General features: G+C 57.1%; 1 protein-coding gene and 16 non-coding genes across 18 annotated transcripts in view; 1 reads left to right on the top strand and 16 right to left on the bottom strand.

Moving 5' to 3' along the window:
- The window catches only part of NAPRT (nicotinate phosphoribosyltransferase), a 196,949-nt gene that overhangs the window by 111,828 nt on the left and 65,931 nt on the right, over positions 1 to 19,190 (top strand). The window lies entirely within an intron of this gene.
- On the bottom strand, positions 682 to 800 carry LOC137520294 (5S ribosomal RNA). The gene has a single exon (XR_011021627.1). It is a non-coding gene; the product is annotated as a 5S ribosomal RNA (ribosomal RNA).
- Positions 1,892 to 2,010, bottom strand: LOC137520116 (5S ribosomal RNA). The gene has a single exon (XR_011021459.1). It is a non-coding gene; the product is annotated as a 5S ribosomal RNA (ribosomal RNA).
- Positions 3,104 to 3,222, bottom strand: LOC137520281 (5S ribosomal RNA). Its single transcript, XR_011021615.1, has one exon. It is a non-coding gene; the product is annotated as a 5S ribosomal RNA (ribosomal RNA).
- LOC137520270 (5S ribosomal RNA) lies at positions 4,306 to 4,424 on the bottom strand. The gene has a single exon (XR_011021603.1). It is a non-coding gene; the product is annotated as a 5S ribosomal RNA (ribosomal RNA).
- On the bottom strand, positions 5,508 to 5,626 carry LOC137520259 (5S ribosomal RNA). The gene has a single exon (XR_011021592.1). It is a non-coding gene; the product is annotated as a 5S ribosomal RNA (ribosomal RNA).
- Positions 6,718 to 6,836, bottom strand: LOC137520247 (5S ribosomal RNA). The gene has a single exon (XR_011021581.1). It is a non-coding gene; the product is annotated as a 5S ribosomal RNA (ribosomal RNA).
- LOC137520235 (5S ribosomal RNA) lies at positions 7,936 to 8,054 on the bottom strand. Its single transcript, XR_011021570.1, has one exon. It is a non-coding gene; the product is annotated as a 5S ribosomal RNA (ribosomal RNA).
- On the bottom strand, positions 9,154 to 9,272 carry LOC137520224 (5S ribosomal RNA). The gene has a single exon (XR_011021559.1). It is a non-coding gene; the product is annotated as a 5S ribosomal RNA (ribosomal RNA).
- LOC137520212 (5S ribosomal RNA) lies at positions 10,372 to 10,490 on the bottom strand. The gene has a single exon (XR_011021548.1). It is a non-coding gene; the product is annotated as a 5S ribosomal RNA (ribosomal RNA).
- On the bottom strand, positions 11,585 to 11,703 carry LOC137520200 (5S ribosomal RNA). Its single transcript, XR_011021537.1, has one exon. It is a non-coding gene; the product is annotated as a 5S ribosomal RNA (ribosomal RNA).
- Positions 12,803 to 12,921, bottom strand: LOC137520189 (5S ribosomal RNA). The gene has a single exon (XR_011021526.1). It is a non-coding gene; the product is annotated as a 5S ribosomal RNA (ribosomal RNA).
- Positions 14,016 to 14,134, bottom strand: LOC137520178 (5S ribosomal RNA). Its single transcript, XR_011021515.1, has one exon. It is a non-coding gene; the product is annotated as a 5S ribosomal RNA (ribosomal RNA).
- Positions 15,234 to 15,352, bottom strand: LOC137520165 (5S ribosomal RNA). The gene has a single exon (XR_011021503.1). It is a non-coding gene; the product is annotated as a 5S ribosomal RNA (ribosomal RNA).
- Positions 16,447 to 16,565, bottom strand: LOC137520154 (5S ribosomal RNA). The gene has a single exon (XR_011021492.1). It is a non-coding gene; the product is annotated as a 5S ribosomal RNA (ribosomal RNA).
- On the bottom strand, positions 17,641 to 17,759 carry LOC137520143 (5S ribosomal RNA). Its single transcript, XR_011021481.1, has one exon. It is a non-coding gene; the product is annotated as a 5S ribosomal RNA (ribosomal RNA).
- On the bottom strand, positions 18,854 to 18,972 carry LOC137520131 (5S ribosomal RNA). Its single transcript, XR_011021470.1, has one exon. It is a non-coding gene; the product is annotated as a 5S ribosomal RNA (ribosomal RNA).

Raw genomic sequence — 19,190 nt, 5'->3', positions numbered from 1 at the left:
AATTAGATCAGGCTGGCCGGGCCCTGCGTGCACAGCAAGGGGCATGCGGCTGGCGCACCTCTCCGAGCCACACGTGCCAGGGGCTCGCATCTCTGGCTGGCGGGAATGGGAGGCCGTCGGCTGCGAGGGTTCCTCGCTGCGCTCGGCCGCACCTGCGCGGTGGCGCTTTCCTGGTTGCCCAGGAGCCGCTGCAATAAATACCTTGAGGCCGCGCGGTTGGGGAGCAGTTCTGCTGCTGCTACTACTGCCGGCAATGACGATAACCACAGGAGGGCCCCGCGAGGGTTTTCCCAGGTGCCCGGGCAGGCACCATAAGGCTGAGGGGCAGCGGCGGGACCCGATTAGGTGGGGAGAATGGGTAGGTTGGCTGCGTGTGAAAAGTGCACTGCTTTTCAAAAAATAAAAAAAGCCATGTAAATAAAGGTGGGTGAGATGAATAGAAAAAAAGACCAAAACAAACAAAAAGAGAGAGGGGTTCTGGCTGTACTGGTCCTCTCTGCTGACCTAAGTCTGCAGGAGGAAGTGCGGAGAGCTGACTTAGAAAGAGAAATGACAGGAAGAAAGAAAGAAGAAGAAGGAAAAAAAAAAGGTAAAAAAAAGAGAGAGAGAGCGAAAGAAAAAGCAATGTGAAAAAGCCATAGAGAAGAGTGCCCCCTGCTGGGCTTGCTGCGGAAAAGCAAAAGCCTACAGCACCTGGTATTCCCAGGCGGTCTCCCATCCAAGTACTAACCAGGCCCGACCCTGCTTAGCTTCCGAGATCAGACGAGATCGGGCGCATTCAGGGTGGTGTGGCCGTAGGCAAAGACAAGGCCGACGCTTCGCACTCTTGTACGTGAGGATGACAGCCTGTTTCTGCCGGCCTCCCCTTCGCTGTGCTGCTCTCTGCTCTTTTTCTTCCTCCTTTGCTTTCTTTCTTTCTTCCTCTCCTCCTTTCTTTCTTTTCCTCCTGCAGCCACCCCGCCTCCTTCGCCCCCTGCGCTCTGTCCGGGCCCCTGGGCGCGCAGCCCCCCGATTTCTCTTTTACTGGCTCTTTAACTCCTTCCTGCCCAGCTCCACCGCTGGCTCCAGGCCTCACCGTCTCCCCTCCCTCCTCTTTTTCCCTTTCGCTGCAAAAACCCATTTCGCCGCCCTTTTCTGCTCCCCTAGCAGGGCGTGGAGCAGCACGGTCCCCACTTTGGGCGCCGTCCCGTTACAGACTGAAGGGCCCTTGCTAAATTAGATCAGGCTGGCCGGGCCCTGCGTGCACAGCAAGGGGCATGCGGCTGGCGCACCTCTCCGAGCCACACGTGCCAGGGGCTCGCATCTCTGGCTGGCGGGAATGGGAGGCCGTCGGCTGCGAGGGTTCCTCGCTGCGCTCGGCCGCACCTGCGCGGTGGCGCTTTCCTGGTTGCCCAGGAGCCGCTGCAATAAATACCTTGAGGCCGCGCGGTTGGGGAGCAGTTCTGCTGCTGCTACTACTGCCGGCAATGACGATAACCACAGGAGGGCCCCGCGAGGGTTTTCCCAGGTGCCCGGGCAGGCACCATAAGGCTGAGGGGCAGCGGCGGGACCCGATTAGGTGGGGAGAATGGGTAGGTTGGCTGCGTGTGAAAAGTGCACTGCTTTTCAAAAAATAAAAAAGCCATGTAAATAAAGGTGGGTGAGATGAATAGAAAAAAAGACCAAAACAAACAAAAAGAGAGAGGGGTTCTGGCTGTACTGGTCCTCTCTGCTGACCTAAGTCTGCAGGAGGAAGTGCGGAGAGCTGACTTAGAAAGAGAAATGACAGGAAGAAAGAAAGAAGAAGAAGGAAAAAAAAAAGGTAAAAAAAAAAGAGAGAGCGAAAGAAAAAGCAATGTGAAAAAGCCATGGAGAAGAGTGCCCCCTGCTGGGCTTGCTGCGGAAAAGCAAAAGCCTACAGCACCTGGTATTCCCAGGCGGTCTCCCATCCAAGTACTAACCAGGCCCGACCCTGTTTAGCTTCCGAGATCAGACGAGATCGGGCGCATTCAGGGTGGTGTGGCCGTAGGCAAAGACAAGGCCGCCGCTTCGCACTCTTGTACGTGAGGATGACAGCCTGTTTCTGCCGGCCTCCCCTTCGCTGTGCTGCTCTCTGCTCTTTTTCTTCCTCCTTTGCTTTCTTTCTTTCTTCCTCTCCTCCTTTCTTTCTTTTCCTCCTGCAGCCACCCCGCCTCCTTCGCCCCCTGCGCTCTGTCCGGGCCCCTGGGCGCGCAGCCCCCCGATTTCTCTTTTACTGGCTCTTTAACCCCTTCCTGCCCAGCTCCACCGCTGGCTCCAGGCCTCACCGTCTCCCCTCCCTCCTCTTTTTCCCTTTCGCCGCAAAAACCCATTTCGCCGCCCTTTTCTGCTCCCCTAGCAGGGCGTGGAGCAGCACGGTCCCCACTTTGGGCGCCGTCCCGTTACAGACTGAAGGGCCCTTGCTAAATTAGATCAGGCTGGCTGGGCCCTGCGTGCACAGCAAGGGGCATGCGGCTGGCGCACCTCTCCGAGCCACACGTGCCAGGGGCTCGCATCTCTGGCTGGCGGGAATGGGAGGCCGTCGGCTGCGAGGGTTCCTCGCTGCGCTCGGCCGCACCTGCGCGGTGGCGCTTTCCTGGTTGCCCAGGAGCCGCTGCAATAAATACCTTGAGGCCGCGCGGTTGGGGAGCAGTTCTGCTGCTGCTACTACTGCCGGCAATGACGATAACCACAGGAGGGCCCCGCGAGGGTTTTCCCAGGTGCCCGGGCAGGCACCATAAGGCTGAGGGGCAGCGGCGGGACCCGATTAGGTGGGGAGAATGGGTAGGTTGGCTGCGTGTGAAAAGTGCACTGCTTTTCAAAAAATAAAAAAAGCCATGTAAATAAAGGTGGGTGAGATGAATAGAAAAAAAAGACCAAAACAAACAAAAAGAGAGAGGGGTTCTGGCTGTACTGGTCCTCTCTGCTGACCTAAGTCTGCAGGAGGAAGTGCGGAGAGCTGACTTAGAAAGAGAAATGACAGGAAGAAAGGAAGAAGAAGAAGGAAAAAAAAAAGGTAAAAAAAAAAGAGAGAGCGAAAGAAAAAGCAATGTGAAAAAGCCATAGAGAAGAGTGCCCCCTGCTGGGCTTGCTGCGGAAAAGCAAAAGCCTACAGCACCTGGTATTCCCAGGCGGTCTCCCATCCAAGTACTAACCAGGCCCGACCCTGCTTAGCTTCCGAGATCAGACGAGATCGGGCGCATTCAGGGTGGTGTGGCCGTAGGCAAAGACAAGGCCGCCGCTTCGCACTCTTGTACGTGAGGATGACAGCCTGTTTCTGCCGGCCTCCCCTTCGCTGTGCTGCTCTCTGCTCTTTTTCTTCCTCCTTTGCTTTCTTCCTCTCCTCCTTTCTTTCTTTTCCTCCTGCAGCCACCCCGCCTCCTTCGCCCCCTGCGCTCTGTCCGGGCCCCTGGGCGCGCAGCCCCCCGATTTCTCTTTTACTGGCTCTTTAACTCCTTCCTGCCCAGCTCCACCGCTGGCTCCAGGCCTCACCGTCTCCCCTCCCTCCTCTTTTTCCCTTTCGCTGCAAAAACCCATTTCGCCGCCCTTTTCTGCTCCCCTAGCAGGGCGTGGAGCAGCACGGTCCCCACTTTGGGCGCCGTCCCGTTACAGACTGAAGGGCCCTTGCTAAATTAGATCAGGCTGGCCGGGCCCTGCGTGCACAGCAAGGGGCATGCGGCTGGCGCACCTCTCCGAGCCACACGTGCCAGGGGCTCGCATCTCTGGCTGGCGGGAATGGGAGGCCGTCGGCTGCGAGGGTTCCTCGCTGCGCTCGGCCGCACCTGCGCGGTGGCGCTTTCCTGGTTGCCCAGGAGCCGCTGCAATAAATACCTTGAGGCCGCGCGGTTGGGGAGCAGTTCTGCTGCTGCTACTACTGCCGGCAATGACGATAACCACAGGAGGGCCCCGCGAGGGTTTTCCCAGGTGCCCGGGCAGGCACCATAAGGCTGAGGGGCAGCGGCGGGACCCGATTAGGTGGGGAGAATGGGTAGGTTGGCTGCGTGTGAAAAGTGCACTGCTTTTCAAAAAATAAAAAAAGCCATGTAAATAAAGGTGGGTGAGATGAATAGAAAAAAAGACCAAAACAAACAAAAAGAGAGAGGGGTTCTGGCTGTACTGGTCCTCTCTGCTGACCTAAGTCTGCAGGAGGAAGTGCGGAGAGCTGACTTAGAAAGAGAAATGACAGGAAGATAGAAAGAAGAAGAAGGAAAAAAAAAGGTAAAAAAAAAAGAGAGAGCGAAAGAAAAAGCAATGTGAAAAAGCCATAGAGAAGAGTGCCCCCTGCTGGGCTTGCTGCGGAAAAGCAAAAGCCTACAGCACCTGGTATTCCCAGGCGGTCTCCCATCCAAGTACTAACCAGGCCCGACCCTGCTTAGCTTCCGAGATCAGACGAGATCGGGCGCATTCAGGGTGGTGTGGCCGTAGGCAAAGACAAGGCCGCCGCTTCGCACTCTTGTACGTGAGGATGACAGCCTGTTTCTGCCGGCCTCCCCTTCGCTGTGCTGCTCTCTGCTCTTTTTCTTCCTCCTTTGCTTTCTTCCTCTCCTCCTTTCTTTCTTTTCCTCCTGCAGCCACCCCGCCTCCTTCGCCCCCTGCGCTCTGTCCGGGCCCCTGGGCGCGCAGCCCCCCGATTTCTCTTTTACTGGCTCTTTAACTCCTTCCTGCCCAGCTCCACCGCTGGCTCCAGGCCTCACCGTCTCCCCTCCCTCCTCTTTTTCCCTTTCGCTGCAAAAACCCATTTCGCCGCCCTTTTCTGCTCCCCTAGCAGGGCGTGGAGCAGCACGGTCCCCACTTTGGGCGCCGTCCCGTTACAGACTGAAGGGCCCTTGCTAAATTAGATCAGGCTGGCCGGGCCCTGCGTGCACAGCAAGGGGCATGCGGCTGGCGCACCTCTCCGAGCCACACGTGCCAGGGGCTCGCATCTCTGGCTGGCGGGAATGGGAGGCCGTCGGCTGCGAGGGTTCCTCGCTGCGCTCGGCCGCACCTGCGCGGTGGCGCTTTCCTGGTTGCCCAGGAGCCGCTGCAATAAATACCTTGAGGCCGCGCGGTTGGGGAGCAGTTCTGCTGCTGCTACTACTGCCGGCAATGACGATAACCACAGGAGGGCCCCGCGAGGGTTTTCCCAGGTGCCCGGGCAGGCACCATAAGGCTGAGGGGCAGCGGCGGGACCCGATTAGGTGGGGAGAATGGGTAGGTTGGCTGCGTGTGAAAAGTGCACTGCTTTTCAAAAAATAAAAAAAGCCATGTAAATAAAGGTGGGTGAGATGAATAGAAAAAAAGACCAAAACAAACAAAAAGAGAGAGGGGTTCTGGCTGTACTGGTCCTCTCTGCTGACCTAAGTCTGCAGGAGGAAGTGCGGAGAGCTGACTTAGAAAGAGAAATGACAGGAAGATAGAAAGAAGAAGAAGGAAAAAAAAAGGTAAAAAAAAAAGAGAGAGCGAAAGAAAAAGCAATGTGAAAAAGCCATAGAGAAGAGTGCCCCCTGCTGGGCTTGCTGCGGAAAAGCAAAAGCCTACAGCACCTGGTATTCCCAGGCGGTCTCCCATCCAAGTACTAACCAGGCCCGACCCTGCTTAGCTTCCGAGATCAGACGAGATCGGGCGCATTCAGGGTGGTGTGGCCGTAGGCAAAGACAAGGCCGCCGCTTCGCACTCTTGTACGTGAGGATGACAGCCTGTTTCTGCCGGCCTCCCCTTCGCTGTGCTGCTCTCTGCTCTTTTTCTTCCTCCTTTGCTTTCTTCCTCTCCTCCTTTCTTTCTTTTCCTCCTGCAGCCACCCCGCCTCCTTCGCCCCCTGCGCTCTGTCCGGGCCCCTGGGCGCGCAGCCCCCCGATTTCTCTTTTACTGGCTCTTTAACCCCTTCCTGCCCAGCTCCACCGCTGGCTCCAGGCCTCACCGTCTCCCCTCCCTCCTCTTTTTCCCTTTCGCCGCAAAAACCCATTTCGCCGCCCTTTTCTGCTCCCCTAGCAGGGCGTGGAGCAGCACGGTCCCCACTTTGGGCGCCGTCCCGTTACAGACTGAAGGGCCCTTGCTAAATTAGATCAGGCTGGCCGGGCCCTGCGTGCACAGCAAGGGGCATGCGGCTGGCGCACCTCTCCGAGCCACACGTGCCAGGGGCTCGCATCTCTGGCTGGCGGGAATGGGAGGCCGTCGGCTGCGAGGGTTCCTCGCTGCGCTCGGCCGCACCTGCGCGGTGGCGCTTTCCTGGTTGCCCAGGAGCCGCTGCAATAAATACCTTGAGGCCGCGCGGTTGGGGAGCAGTTCTGCTGCTGCTACTACTGCCGGCAATGACGATAACCACAGGAGGGCCCCGCGAGGGTTTTCCCAGGTGCCCGGGCAGGCACCATAAGGCTGAGGGGCAGCGGCGGGACCCGATTAGGTGGGGAGAATGGGTAGGTTGGCTGCGTGTGAAAAGTGCACTGCTTTTCAAAAAATAAAAAAAGCCATGTAAATAAAGGTGGGTGAGATGAATAGAAAAAAAGACCAAAACAAACAAAAAGAGAGAGGGGTTCTGGCTGTACTGGTCCTCTCTGCTGACCTAAGTCTGCAGGAGGAAGTGCGGAGAGCTGACTTAGAAAGAGAAATGACAGGAAGAAAGAAAGAAGAAGAAGGAAAAAAAAAAGGTAAAAAAAAAAAAAGAGAGAGAGAGCGAAAGAAAAAGCAATGTGAAAAAGCCATAGAGAAGAGTGCCCCCTGCTGGGCTTGCTGCGGAAAAGCAAAAGCCTACAGCACCTGGTATTCCCAGGCGGTCTCCCATCCAAGTACTAACCAGGCCCGACCCTGCTTAGCTTCCGAGATCAGACGAGATCGGGCGCATTCAGGGTGGTGTGGCCGTAGGCAAAGACAAGGCCGACGCTTCGCACTCTTGTACGTGAGGATGACAGCCTGTTTCTGCCGGCCTCCCCTTCGCTGTGCTGCTCTCTGCTCTTTTTCTTCCTCCTTTGCTTTCTTTCTTTCTTCCTCTCCTCCTTTCTTTCTTTTCCTCCTGCAGCCACCCCGCCTCCTTCGCCCCCTGCGCTCTGTCCGGGCCCCTGGGCGCGCAGCCCCCCGATTTCTCTTTTACTGGCTCTTTAACCCCTTCCTGCCCAGCTCCACCGCTGGCTCCAGGCCTCACCGTCTCCCCTCCCTCCTCTTTTTCCCTTTCGCCGCAAAAACCCATTTCGCCGCCCTTTTCTGCTCCCCTAGCAGGGCGTGGAGCAGCACGGTCCCCACTTTGGGCGCCGTCCCGTTACAGACTGAAGGGCCCTTGCTAAATTAGATCAGGCTGGCCGGGCCCTGCGTGCACAGCAAGGGGCATGCGGCTGGCGCACCTCTCCGAGCCACACGTGCCAGGGGCTCGCATCTCTGGCTGGCGGGAATGGGAGGCCGTCGGCTGCGAGGGTTCCTCGCTGCGCTCGGCCGCACCTGCGCGGTGGCGCTTTCCTGGTTGCCCAGGAGCCGCTGCAATAAATACCTTGAGGCCGCGCGGTTGGGGAGCAGTTCTGCTGCTGCTACTACTGCCGGCAATGACGATAACCACAGGAGGGCCCCGCGAGGGTTTTCCCAGGTGCCCGGGCAGGCACCATAAGGCTGAGGGGCAGCGGCGGGACCCGATTAGGTGGGGAGAATGGGTAGGTTGGCTGCGTGTGAAAAGTGCACTGCTTTTCAAAAAATAAAAAAAGCCATGTAAATAAAGGTGGGTGAGATGAATAGAAAAAAAGACCAAAACAAACAAAAAGAGAGAGGGGTTCTGGCTGTACTGGTCCTCTCTGCTGACCTAAGTCTGCAGGAGGAAGTGCGGAGAGCTGACTTAGAAAGAGAAATGACAGGAAGAAAGAAAGAAGAAGAAGGAAAAAAAAAAGGTAAAAAAAAAAAAAGAGAGAGAGAGCGAAAGAAAAAGCAATGTGAAAAAGCCATAGAGAAGAGTGCCCCCTGCTGGGCTTGCTGCGGAAAAGCAAAAGCCTACAGCACCTGGTATTCCCAGGCGGTCTCCCATCCAAGTACTAACCAGGCCCGACCCTGCTTAGCTTCCGAGATCAGACGAGATCGGGCGCATTCAGGGTGGTGTGGCCGTAGGCAAAGACAAGGCCGACGCTTCGCACTCTTGTACGTGAGGATGACAGCCTGTTTCTGCCGGCCTCCCCTTCGCTGTGCTGCTCTCTGCTCTTTTTCTTCCTCCTTTGCTTTCTTTCTTTCTTCCTCTCCTCCTTTCTTTCTTTTCCTCCTGCAGCCACCCCGCCTCCTTCGCCCCCTGCGCTCTGTCCGGGCCCCTGGGCGCGCAGCCCCCCGATTTCTCTTTTACTGGCTCTTTAACCCCTTCCTGCCCAGCTCCACCGCTGGCTCCAGGCCTCACCGTCTCCCCTCCCTCCTCTTTTTCCCTTTCGCCGCAAAAACCCATTTCGCCGCCCTTTTCTGCTCCCCTAGCAGGGCGTGGAGCAGCACGGTCCCCACTTTGGGCGCCGTCCCGTTACAGACTGAAGGGCCCTTGCTAAATTAGATCAGGCTGGCCGGGCCCTGCGTGCACAGCAAGGGGCATGCGGCTGGCGCACCTCTCCGAGCCACACGTGCCAGGGGCTCGCATCTCTGGCTGGCGGGAATGGGAGGCCGTCGGCTGCGAGGGTTCCTCGCTGCGCTCGGCCGCACCTGCGCGGTGGCGCTTTCCTGGTTGCCCAGGAGCCGCTGCAATAAATACCTTGAGGCCGCGCGGTTGGGGAGCAGTTCTGCTGCTGCTACTACTGCCGGCAATGACGATAACCACAGGAGGGCCCCGCGAGGGTTTTCCCAGGTGCCCGGGCAGGCACCATAAGGCTGAGGGGCAGCGGCGGGACCCGATTAGGTGGGGAGAATGGGTAGGTTGGCTGCGTGTGAAAAGTGCACTGCTTTTCAAAAAATAAAAAAAGCCATGTAAATAAAGGTGGGTGAGATGAATAGAAAAAAAGACCAAAACAAACAAAAAGAGAGAGGGGTTCTGGCTGTACTGGTCCTCTCTGCTGACCTAAGTCTGCAGGAGGAAGTGCGGAGAGCTGACTTAGAAAGAGAAATGACAGGAAGAAAGAAAGAAGAAGAAGGAAAAAAAAAAGGTAAAAAAAAAAAAAGAGAGAGAGAGCGAAAGAAAAAGCAATGTGAAAAAGCCATAGAGAAGAGTGCCCCCTGCTGGGCTTGCTGCGGAAAAGCAAAAGCCTACAGCACCTGGTATTCCCAGGCGGTCTCCCATCCAAGTACTAACCAGGCCCGACCCTGCTTAGCTTCCGAGATCAGACGAGATCGGGCGCATTCAGGGTGGTGTGGCCGTAGGCAAAGACAAGGCCGACGCTTCGCACTCTTGTACGTGAGGATGACAGCCTGTTTCTGCCGGCCTCCCCTTCGCTGTGCTGCTCTCTGCTCTTTTTCTTCCTCCTTTGCTTTCTTTCTTTCTTCCTCTCCTCCTTTCTTTCTTTTCCTCCTGCAGCCACCCCGCCTCCTTCGCCCCCTGCGCTCTGTCCGGGCCCCTGGGCGCGCAGCCCCCCGATTTCTCTTTTACTGGCTCTTTAACCCCTTCCTGCCCAGCTCCACCGCTGGCTCCAGGCCTCACCGTCTCCCCTCCCTCCTCTTTTTCCCTTTCGCCGCAAAAACCCATTTCGCCGCCCTTTTCTGCTCCCCTAGCAGGGCGTGGAGCAGCACGGTCCCCACTTTGGGCGCCGTCCCGTTACAGACTGAAGGGCCCTTGCTAAATTAGATCAGGCTGGCCGGGCCCTGCGTGCACAGCAAGGGGCATGCGGCTGGCGCACCTCTCCGAGCCACACGTGCCAGGGGCTCGCATCTCTGGCTGGCGGGAATGGGAGGCCGTCGGCTGCGAGGGTTCCTCGCTGCGCTCGGCCGCACCTGCGCGGTGGCGCTTTCCTGGTTGCCCAGGAGCCGCTGCAATAAATACCTTGAGGCCGCGCGGTTGGGGAGCAGTTCTGCTGCTGCTACTACTGCCGGCAATGACGATAACCACAGGAGGGCCCCGCGAGGGTTTTCCCAGGTGCCCGGGCAGGCACCATAAGGCTGAGGGGCAGCGGCGGGACCCGATTAGGTGGGGAGAATGGGTAGGTTGGCTGCGTGTGAAAAGTGCACTGCTTTTCAAAAAATAAAAAAAGCCATGTAAATAAAGGTGGGTGAGATGAATAGAAAAAAAGACCAAAACAAACAAAAAGAGAGAGGGGTTCTGGCTGTACTGGTCCTCTCTGCTGACCTAAGTCTGCAGGAGGAAGTGCGGAGAGCTGACTTAGAAAGAGAAATGACAGGAAGAAAGAAAGAAGAAGAAGGAAAAAAAAAAGGTAAAAAAAAAAAAAGAGAGAGAGAGCGAAAGAAAAAGCAATGTGAAAAAGCCATAGAGAAGAGTGCCCCCTGCTGGGCTTGCTGCGGAAAAGCAAAAGCCTACAGCACCTGGTATTCCCAGGCGGTCTCCCATCCAAGTACTAACCAGGCCCGACCCTGCTTAGCTTCCGAGATCAGACGAGATCGGGCGCATTCAGGGTGGTGTGGCCGTAGGCAAAGACAAGGCCGACGCTTCGCACTCTTGTACGTGAGGATGACAGCCTGTTTCTGCCGGCCTCCCCTTCGCTGTGCTGCTCTCTGCTCTTTTTCTTCCTCCTTTGCTTTCTTTCTTTCTTCCTCTCCTCCTTTCTTTCTTTTCCTCCTGCAGCCACCCCGCCTCCTTCGCCCCCTGCGCTCTGTCCGGGCCCCTGGGCGCGCAGCCCCCCGATTTCTCTTTTACTGGCTCTTTAACCCCTTCCTGCCCAGCTCCACCGCTGGCTCCAGGCCTCACCGTCTCCCCTCCCTCCTCTTTTTCCCTTTCGCCGCAAAAACCCATTTCGCCGCCCTTTTCTGCTCCCCTAGCAGGGCGTGGAGCAGCACGGTCCCCACTTTGGGCGCCGTCCCGTTACAGACTGAAGGGCCCTTGCTAAATTAGATCAGGCTGGCCGGGCCCTGCGTGCACAGCAAGGGGCATGCGGCTGGCGCACCTCTCCGAGCCACACGTGCCAGGGGCTCGCATCTCTGGCTGGCGGGAATGGGAGGCCGTCGGCTGCGAGGGTTCCTCGCTGCGCTCGGCCGCACCTGCGCGGTGGCGCTTTCCTGGTTGCCCAGGAGCCGCTGCAATAAATACCTTGAGGCCGCGCGGTTGGGGAGCAGTTCTGCTGCTGCTACTACTGCCGGCAATGACGATAACCACAGGAGGGCCCCGCGAGGGTTTTCCCAGGTGCCCGGGCAGGCACCATAAGGCTGAGGGGCAGCGGCGGGACCCGATTAGGTGGGGAGAATGGGTAGGTTGGCTGCGTGTGAAAAGTGCACTGCTTTTCAAAAAATAAAAAAAGCCATGTAAATAAAGGTGGGTGAGATGAATAGAAAAAAAGACCAAAACAAACAAAAAGAGAGAGGGGTTCTGGCTGTACTGGTCCTCTCTGCTGACCTAAGTCTGCAGGAGGAAGTGCGGAGAGCTGACTTAGAAAGAGAAATGACAGGAAGAAAGAAAGAAGAAGAAGGAAAAAAAAAAGGTAAAAAAAAGAGAGAGAGAGCGAAAGAAAAAGCAATGTGAAAAAGCCATAGAGAAGAGTGCCCCCTGCTGGGCTTGCTGCGGAAAAGCAAAAGCCTACAGCACCTGGTATTCCCAGGCGGTCTCCCATCCAAGTACTAACCAGGCCCGACCCTGCTTAGCTTCCGAGATCAGACGAGATCGGGCGCATTCAGGGTGGTGTGGCCGTAGGCAAAGACAAGGCCGACGCTTCGCACTCTTGTACGTGAGGATGACAGCCTGTTTCTGCCGGCCTCCCCTTCGCTGTGCTGCTCTCTGCTCTTTTTCTTCCTCCTTTGCTTTCTTTCTTTCTTCCTCTCCTCCTTTCTTTCTTTTCCTCCTGCAGCCACCCCGCCTCCTTCGCCCCCTGCGCTCTGTCCGGGCCCCTGGGCGCGCAGCCCCCCGATTTCTCTTTTACTGGCTCTTTAACCCCTTCCTGCCCAGCTCCACCGCTGGCTCCAGGCCTCACCGTCTCCCCTCCCTCCTCTTTTTCCCTTTCGCCGCAAAAACCCATTTCGCCGCCCTTTTCTGCTCCCCTAGCAGGGCGTGGAGCAGCACGGTCCCCACTTTGGGCGCCGTCCCGTTACAGACTGAAGGGCCCTTGCTAAATTAGATCAGGCTGGCCGGGCCCTGCGTGCACAGCAAGGGGCATGCGGCTGGCGCACCTCTCCGAGCCACACGTGCCAGGGGCTCGCATCTCTGGCTGGCGGGAATGGGAGGCCGTCGGCTGCGAGGGTTCCTCGCTGCGCTCGGCCGCACCTGCGCGGTGGCGCTTTCCTGGTTGCCCAGGAGCCACTGCAATAAATACCTTGAGGCCGCGCGGTTGGGGAGCAGTTCTGCTGCTGCTACTACTGCCGGCAATGACGATAACCACAGGAGGGCCCCGCGAGGGTTTTCCCAGGTGCCCGGGCAGGCACCATAAGGCTGAGGGGCAGCGGCGGGACCCGATTAGGTGGGGAGAATGGGTAGGTTGGCTGCGTGTGAAAAGTGCACTGCTTTTCAAAAAATAAAAAAAGCCATGTAAATAAAGGTGGGTGAGATGAATAGAAAAAAAGACCAAAACAAACAAAAAGAGAGAGGGGTTCTGGCTGTACTGGTCCTCTCTGCTGACCTAAGTCTGCAGGAGGAAGTGCGGAGAGCTGACTTAGAAAGAGAAATGACAGGAAGAAAGAAAGAAGAAGAAGGAAAAAAAAAAGGTAAAAAAAAAAAAAGAGAGAGAGAGCGAAAGAAAAAGCAATGTGAAAAAGCCATAGAGAAGAGTGCCCCCTGCTGGGCTTGCTGCGGAAAAGCAAAAGCCTACAGCACCTGGTATTCCCAGGCGGTCTCCCATCCAAGTACTAACCAGGCCCGACCCTGCTTAGCTTCCGAGATCAGACGAGATCGGGCGCATTCAGGGTGGTGTGGCCGTAGGCAAAGACAAGGCCGACGCTTCGCACTCTTGTACGTGAGGATGACAGCCTGTTTCTGCCGGCCTCCCCTTCGCTGTGCTGCTCTCTGCTCTTTTTCTTCCTCCTTTGCTTTCTTTCTTTCTTCCTCTCCTCCTTTCTTTCTTTTCCTCCTGCAGCCACCCCGCCTCCTTCGCCCCCTGCGCTCTGTCCGGGCCCCTGGGCGCGCAGCCCCCCGATTTCTCTTTTACTGGCTCTTTAACCCCTTCCTGCCCAGCTCCACCGCTGGCTCCAGGCCTCACCGTCTCCCCTCCCTCCTCTTTTTCCCTTTCGCCGCAAAAACCCATTTCGCCGCCCTTTTCTGCTCCCCTAGCAGGGCGTGGAGCAGCACGGTCCCCACTTTGGGCGCCGTCCCGTTACAGACTGAAGGGCCCTTGCTAAATTAGATCAGGCTGGCCGGGCCCTGCGTGCACAGCAAGGGGCATGCGGCTGGCGCACCTCTCCGAGCCACACGTGCCAGGGGCTCGCATCTCTGGCTGGCGGGAATGGGAGGCCGTCGGCTGCGAGGGTTCCTCGCTGCGCTCGGCCGCACCTGCGCGGTGGCGCTTTCCTGGTTGCCCAGGAGCCGCTGCAATAAATACCTTGAGGCCGCGCGGTTGGGGAGCAGTTCTGCTGCTGCTACTACTGCCGGCAGTGACGATAACCACAGGAGGGCCCCGCGAGGGTTTTCCCAGGTGCCCGGGCAGGCACCATAAGGCTGAGGGGCAGCGGCGGGACCCGATTAGGTGGGGAGAATGGGTAGGTTGGCTGCGTGTGAAAAGTGCACTGCTTTTCAAAAAATAAAAAAAGCCATGTAAATAAAGGTGGGTGAGATGAATAGAAAAAAAGACCAAAACAAACAAAAAGAGAGAGGGGTTCTGGCTGTACTGGTCCTCTCTGCTGACCTAAGTCTGCAGGAGGAAGTGCGGAGAGCTGACTTAGAAAGAGAAATGACAGGAAGAAAGAAAGAAGAAGAAGGAAAAAAAAAAGGTAAAAAAAAGAGAGAGAGAGCGAAAGAAAAAGCAATGTGAAAAAGCCATAGAGAAGAGTGCCCCCTGCTGGGCTTGCTGCGGAAAAGCAAAAGCCTACAGCACCTGGTATTCCCAGGCGGTCTCCCATCCAAGTACTAACCAGGCCCGACCCTGCTTAGCTTCCGAGATCAGACGAGATCGGGCGCATTCAGGGTGGTGTGGCCGTAGGCAAAGACAAGGCCGACGCTTCGCACTCTTGTACGTGAGGATGACAGCCTGTTTCTGCCGGCCTCCCCTTCGCTGTGCTGCTCTCTGCTCTTTTTCTTCCTCCTTTGCTTTCTTTCTTTCTTCCTCTCCTCCTTTCTTTCTTTTCCTCCTGCAGCCACCCCGCCTCCTTCGCCCCCTGCGCTCTGTCCGGGCCCCTGGGCGCGCAGCCCCCCGATTTCTCTTTTACTGGCTCTTTAACCCCTTCCTGCCCAGCTCCACCGCTGGCTCCAGGCCTCACCGTCTCCCCTCCCTCCTCTTTTTCCCTTTCGCCGCAAAAACCCATTTCGCCGCCCTTTTCTGCTCCCCTAGCAGGGCGTGGAGCAGCACGGTCCCCACTTTGGGCGCCGTCCCGTTACAGACTGAAGGGCCCTTGCTAAATTAGATCAGGCTGGCCGGGCCCTGCGTGCACAGCAAGGGGCATGCGGCTGGCGCACCTCTCCGAGCCACACGTGCCAGGGGCTCGCATCTCTGGCTGGCGGGAATGGGAGGCCGTCGGCTGCGAGGGTTCCTCGCTGCGCTCGGCCGCACCTGCGCGGTGGCGCTTTCCTGGTTGCCCAGGAGCCGCTGCAATAAATACCTTGAGGCCGCGCGGTTGGGGAGCAGTTCTGCTGCTGCTACTACTGCCGGCAATGACGATAACCACAGGAGGGCCCCGCGAGGGTTTTCCCAGGTGCCCGGGCAGGCACCATAAGGCTGAGGGGCAGCGGCGGGACCCGATTAGGTGGGGAGAATGGGTAGGTTGGCTGCGTGTGAAAAGTGCACTGCTTTTCAAAAAATAAAAAAAGCCATGTAAATAAAGGTGGGTGAGATGAATAGAAAAAAAGACCAAAACAAACAAAAAGAGAGAGGGGTTCTGGCTGTACTGGTCCTCTCTGCTGACCTAAGTCTGCAGGAGGAAGTGCGGAGAGCTGACTTAGAAAGAGAAATGACAGGAAGAAAGAAAGAAGAAGAAGGAAAAAAAAAAGGTAAAAAAAAAAAAAGAGAGAGAGAGCGAAAGAAAAAGCAATGTGAAAAAGCCATAGAGAAGAGTGCCCCCTGCTGGGCTTGCTGCGGAAAAGCAAAAGCCTACAGCACCTGGTATTCCCAGGCGGTCTCCCATCCAAGTACTAACCAGGCCCGACCCTGCTTAGCTTCCGAGATCAGACGAGATCGGGCGCATTCAGGGTGGTGTGGCCGTAGGCAAAGACAAGGCCGACGCTTCGCACTCTTGTACGTGAGGATGACAGCCTGTTTCTGCCGGCCTCCCCTTCGCTGTGCTGCTCTCTGCTCTTTTTCTTCCTCCTTTGCTTTCTTTCTTTCTTCCTCTCCTCCTTTCTTTCTTTTCCTCCTGCAGCCACCCCGCCTCCTTCGCCCCCTGCGCTCTGTCCGGGCCCCTGGGCGCGCAGCCCCCCGATTTCTCTTTTACTGGCTCTTTAACCCCTTCCTGCCCAGCTCCACCGCTGGCTCCAGGCCTCACCGTCTCCCCTCCCTCCTCTTTTTCCCTTTCGCCGCAAAAACCCATTTCGCCGCCCTTTTCTGCTCCCCTAGCAGGGCATGGAGCAGCACGGTCCCCACTTTGGGCGCCGTCCCGTTACAGACTGAAGGGCCCTTGCTAAATTAGATCAGGCTGGCCGGGCCCTGCGTGCACAGCAAGGGGCATGCGGCTGGCGCACCTCTCCGAGCCACACGTGCCAGGGGCTCGCATCTCTGGCTGGCGGGAATGGGAGGCCGTCGGCTGCGAGGGTTCCTCGCTGCGCTCGGCCGCACCTGCGCGGTGGCGCTTTCCTGGTTGCCCAGGAGCCGCTGCAATAAATACCTTGAGGCCGCGCGGTTGGGGAGCAGTTCTGCTGCTGCTACTACTGCCGGCAATGACGATAACCACAGGAGGGCCCCGCGAGGGTTTTCCCAGGTGCCCGGGCAGGCACCATAAGGCTGAGGGGCAGCGGCGGGACCCGATTAGGTGGGGAGAATGGGTAGGTTGGCTGCGTGTGAAAAGTGCACTGCTTTTCAAAAAATAAAAAAAGCCATGTAAATAAAGGTGGGTGAGATGAATAGAAAAAAAGACCAAAACAAACAAAAAGAGAGAGGGGTTCTGGCTGTACTGGTCCTCTCTGCTGACCTAAGTCTGCAGGAGGAAGTGCGGAGAGCTGACTTAGAAAGAGAAATGACAGGAAGAAAGAAAGAAGAAGAAGGAAAAAAAAAAGGTAAAAAAAAGAGAGAGAGAGCGAAAGAAAAAGCAATGTGAAAAAGCCATAGAGAAGAGTGCCCCCTGCTGGGCTTGCTGCGGAAAAGCAAAAGCCTACAGCACCTGGTATTCCCAGGCGGTCTCCCATCCAAGTACTAACCAGGCCCGACCCTGCTTAGCTTCCGAGATCAGACGAGATCGGGCGCATTCAGGGTGGTGTGGCCGTAGGCAAAGACAAGGCCGACGCTTCGCACTCTTGTACGTGAGGATGACAGCCTGTTTCTGCCGGCCTCCCCTTCGCTGTGCTGCTCTCTGCTCTTTTTCTTCCTCCTTTGCTTTCTTTCTTTCTTCCTCTCCTCCTTTCTTTCTTTTCCTCCTGCAGCCACCCCGCCTCCTTCGCCCCCTGCGCTCTGTCCGGGCCCCTGGGCGCGCAGCCCCCCGATTTCTCTTTTACTGGCTCTTTAACCCCTTCCTGCCCAGCTCCACCGCTGGCTCCAGGCCTCACCGTCTCCCCTCCCTCCTCTTTTTCCCTTTCGCCGCAAAAACCCATTTCGCCGCCCTTTTCTGCTCCCCTAGCAGGGCGTGGAGCAGCACGGTCCCCACTTTGGGCGCCGTCCCGTTACAGACTGAAGGGCCCTTGCTAAATTAGATCAGGCTGGCCGGGCCCTGCGTGCACAGCAAGGGGCATGCGGCTGGCGCACCTCTCCGAGCCACACGTGCCAGGGGCTCGCATCTCTGGCTGGCGGGAATGGGAGGCCGTCGGCTGCGAGGGTTCCTCGCTGCGCTCGGCCGCACCTGCGCGGTGGCGCTTTCCTGGTTGCCCAGGAGCCGCTGCAATAAATACCTTGAGGCCGCGCGGTTGGGGAGCAGTTCTGCTGCTGCTACTACTGCCGGCAATGACGATAACCACAGGAGGGCCCCGCGAGGGTTTTCCCAGGTGCCCGGGCAGGCACCATAAGGCTGAGGGGCAGCGGCGGGACCCGATTAGGTGGGGAGAATGGGTAGGTTGGCTGCGTGTGAAAAGTGCACTGCTTTTCAAAAAATAAAAAAAGCCATGTAAATAAAGGTGGGTGAGATGAATAGAAAAAAAGACCAAAACAAACAAAAAGAGAGAGGGGTTCTGGCTGTACTGGTCCTCTCTGCTGACCTAAGTCTGCAGGAGGAAGTGCGGAGAGCTGACTTAGAAAGAGAAATGACAGGAAGAAAGAAAGAAGAAGAAGGAAAAAAAAAAGGTAAAAAGAAAAAGCAATGTGAAAAAGCCATAGAGAAGAGTGCCCCCTGCTGGGCTTGCTGCGGAAAAGCAAAAGCCTACAGCACCTGGTATTCCCAGGCGGTCTCCCATCCAAGTACTAACCAGGCCCGACCCTGCTTAGCTTCCGAGATCAGACGAGATCGGGCGCATTCAGGGTGGTGTGGCCGTAGGCAAAGACAAGGCCGACGCTTCGCACTCTTGTACGTGAGGATGACAGCCTGTTTCTGCCGGCCTCCCCTTCGCTATGCTGCTCTCTGCTCTTTTTCTTCCTCCTTTGCTTTCTTTCTTTCTTCCTCTCCTCCTTTCTTTCTTTTCCTCCTGCAGCCACCCCGCCTCCTTCGCCCCCTGCGCTCTGTCCGGGCCCCTGGGCGCGCAGCCCCCTGATTTCTCTTTTACTGGCTCTTTAACCCCTTCCTGCCCAGCTCCACCGCTGGCTCCAGGCCTCACCGTCTCCCCTCCCTCCTCTTTTTCCCTTTCGCCGCAAAAACCCATTTCGCCGCCCTTTTCTGCTCCCCTAGCAGGGCGTGGAGCAGCACGGTCCCCACTTTGGGCGCCGTCCCGTTACAGACTGAAGGGCCCTTGCTAAATTAGATCAGGCTGGCCGGGCCCTGCGTGCACAGCAAGGGGCATGCGGCTGGCGCACCTCTCCGAGCCACACGTGCCAGGGGCTCGCATCTCTGGCTGGCGGGAATGGGAGGCCGTCGGCTGCGAGGGTTCCTCGCTGCGCTCGGCCGCACCTGCGCGGTGGCGCTTTCCTGGTTGCCCAGGAGCCGCTGCAATAAATACCTTGAGGCCGCGCGGTTGGGGAGCAGTTCTGCTGCTGCTACTACTGCCGGCAATGACGATAACCACAGGAGGGCCCCGCGAGGGTTTTCCCAGGTGCCCGGGCAGGCACCATAAGGCTGAGGGGCAGCGGCGGGACCCGATTAGGTGGGGAGAATGGGTAGGTTGGCTGCGTGTGAAAAGTGCACTGCTTTTCAAAAAATAAAAAAAGCCATGTAAATAAAGGTGGGTGAGATGAATAGAAAAAAAGACCAAAACAAACAAAAAGAGAGAGGGGTTCTGGCTGTACTGGTCCTCTCTGCTGACCTAAGTCTGCAGGAGGAAGTGCGGAGAGCTGACTTAGAAAGAGAAATGACAGGAAGAAAGAAAGAAGAAGAAGGAAAAAAAAAAGGTAAAAAAAAGAGAGAGAGAGCGAAAGAAAAAGCAATGTGAAAAAGCCATAGAGAAGAGTGCCCCCTGCTGGGCTTGCTGCGGAAAAGCAAAAGCCTACAGCACCTGGTATTCCCAGGCGGTCTCCCATCCAAGTACTAACCAGGCCCGACCCTGCTTAGCTTCCGAGATCAGACGAGATCGGGCGCATTCAGGGTGGTGTGGCCGTAGGCAAAGACAAGGCCGACGCTTCGCACTCTTGTACGTGAGGATGACAGCCTGTTTCTGCCGGCCTCCCCTTCGCTGTGCTGCTCTCTGCTCTTTTTCTTCCTCCTTTGCTTTCTTTCTTTCTTCCTCTCCTCCTTTCTTTCTTTTCCTCCTGCAGCCACCCCGCCTCCTTCGCCCCCTGCGCTCTGTCCGGGCCCCTGGGCGCGCAGCCCCCCGATTTCTC

This window comes from Hyperolius riggenbachi, chromosome 5 (assembly GCF_040937935.1).
Source record: "Hyperolius riggenbachi isolate aHypRig1 chromosome 5, aHypRig1.pri, whole genome shotgun sequence".
Lineage (NCBI taxonomy): Eukaryota > Metazoa > Chordata > Amphibia > Anura > Hyperoliidae > Hyperolius > Hyperolius riggenbachi.
The sequence above is the reverse complement of the archived record's forward strand: the minus strand, read 5'-3'. Positions and strand labels throughout refer to the sequence as shown.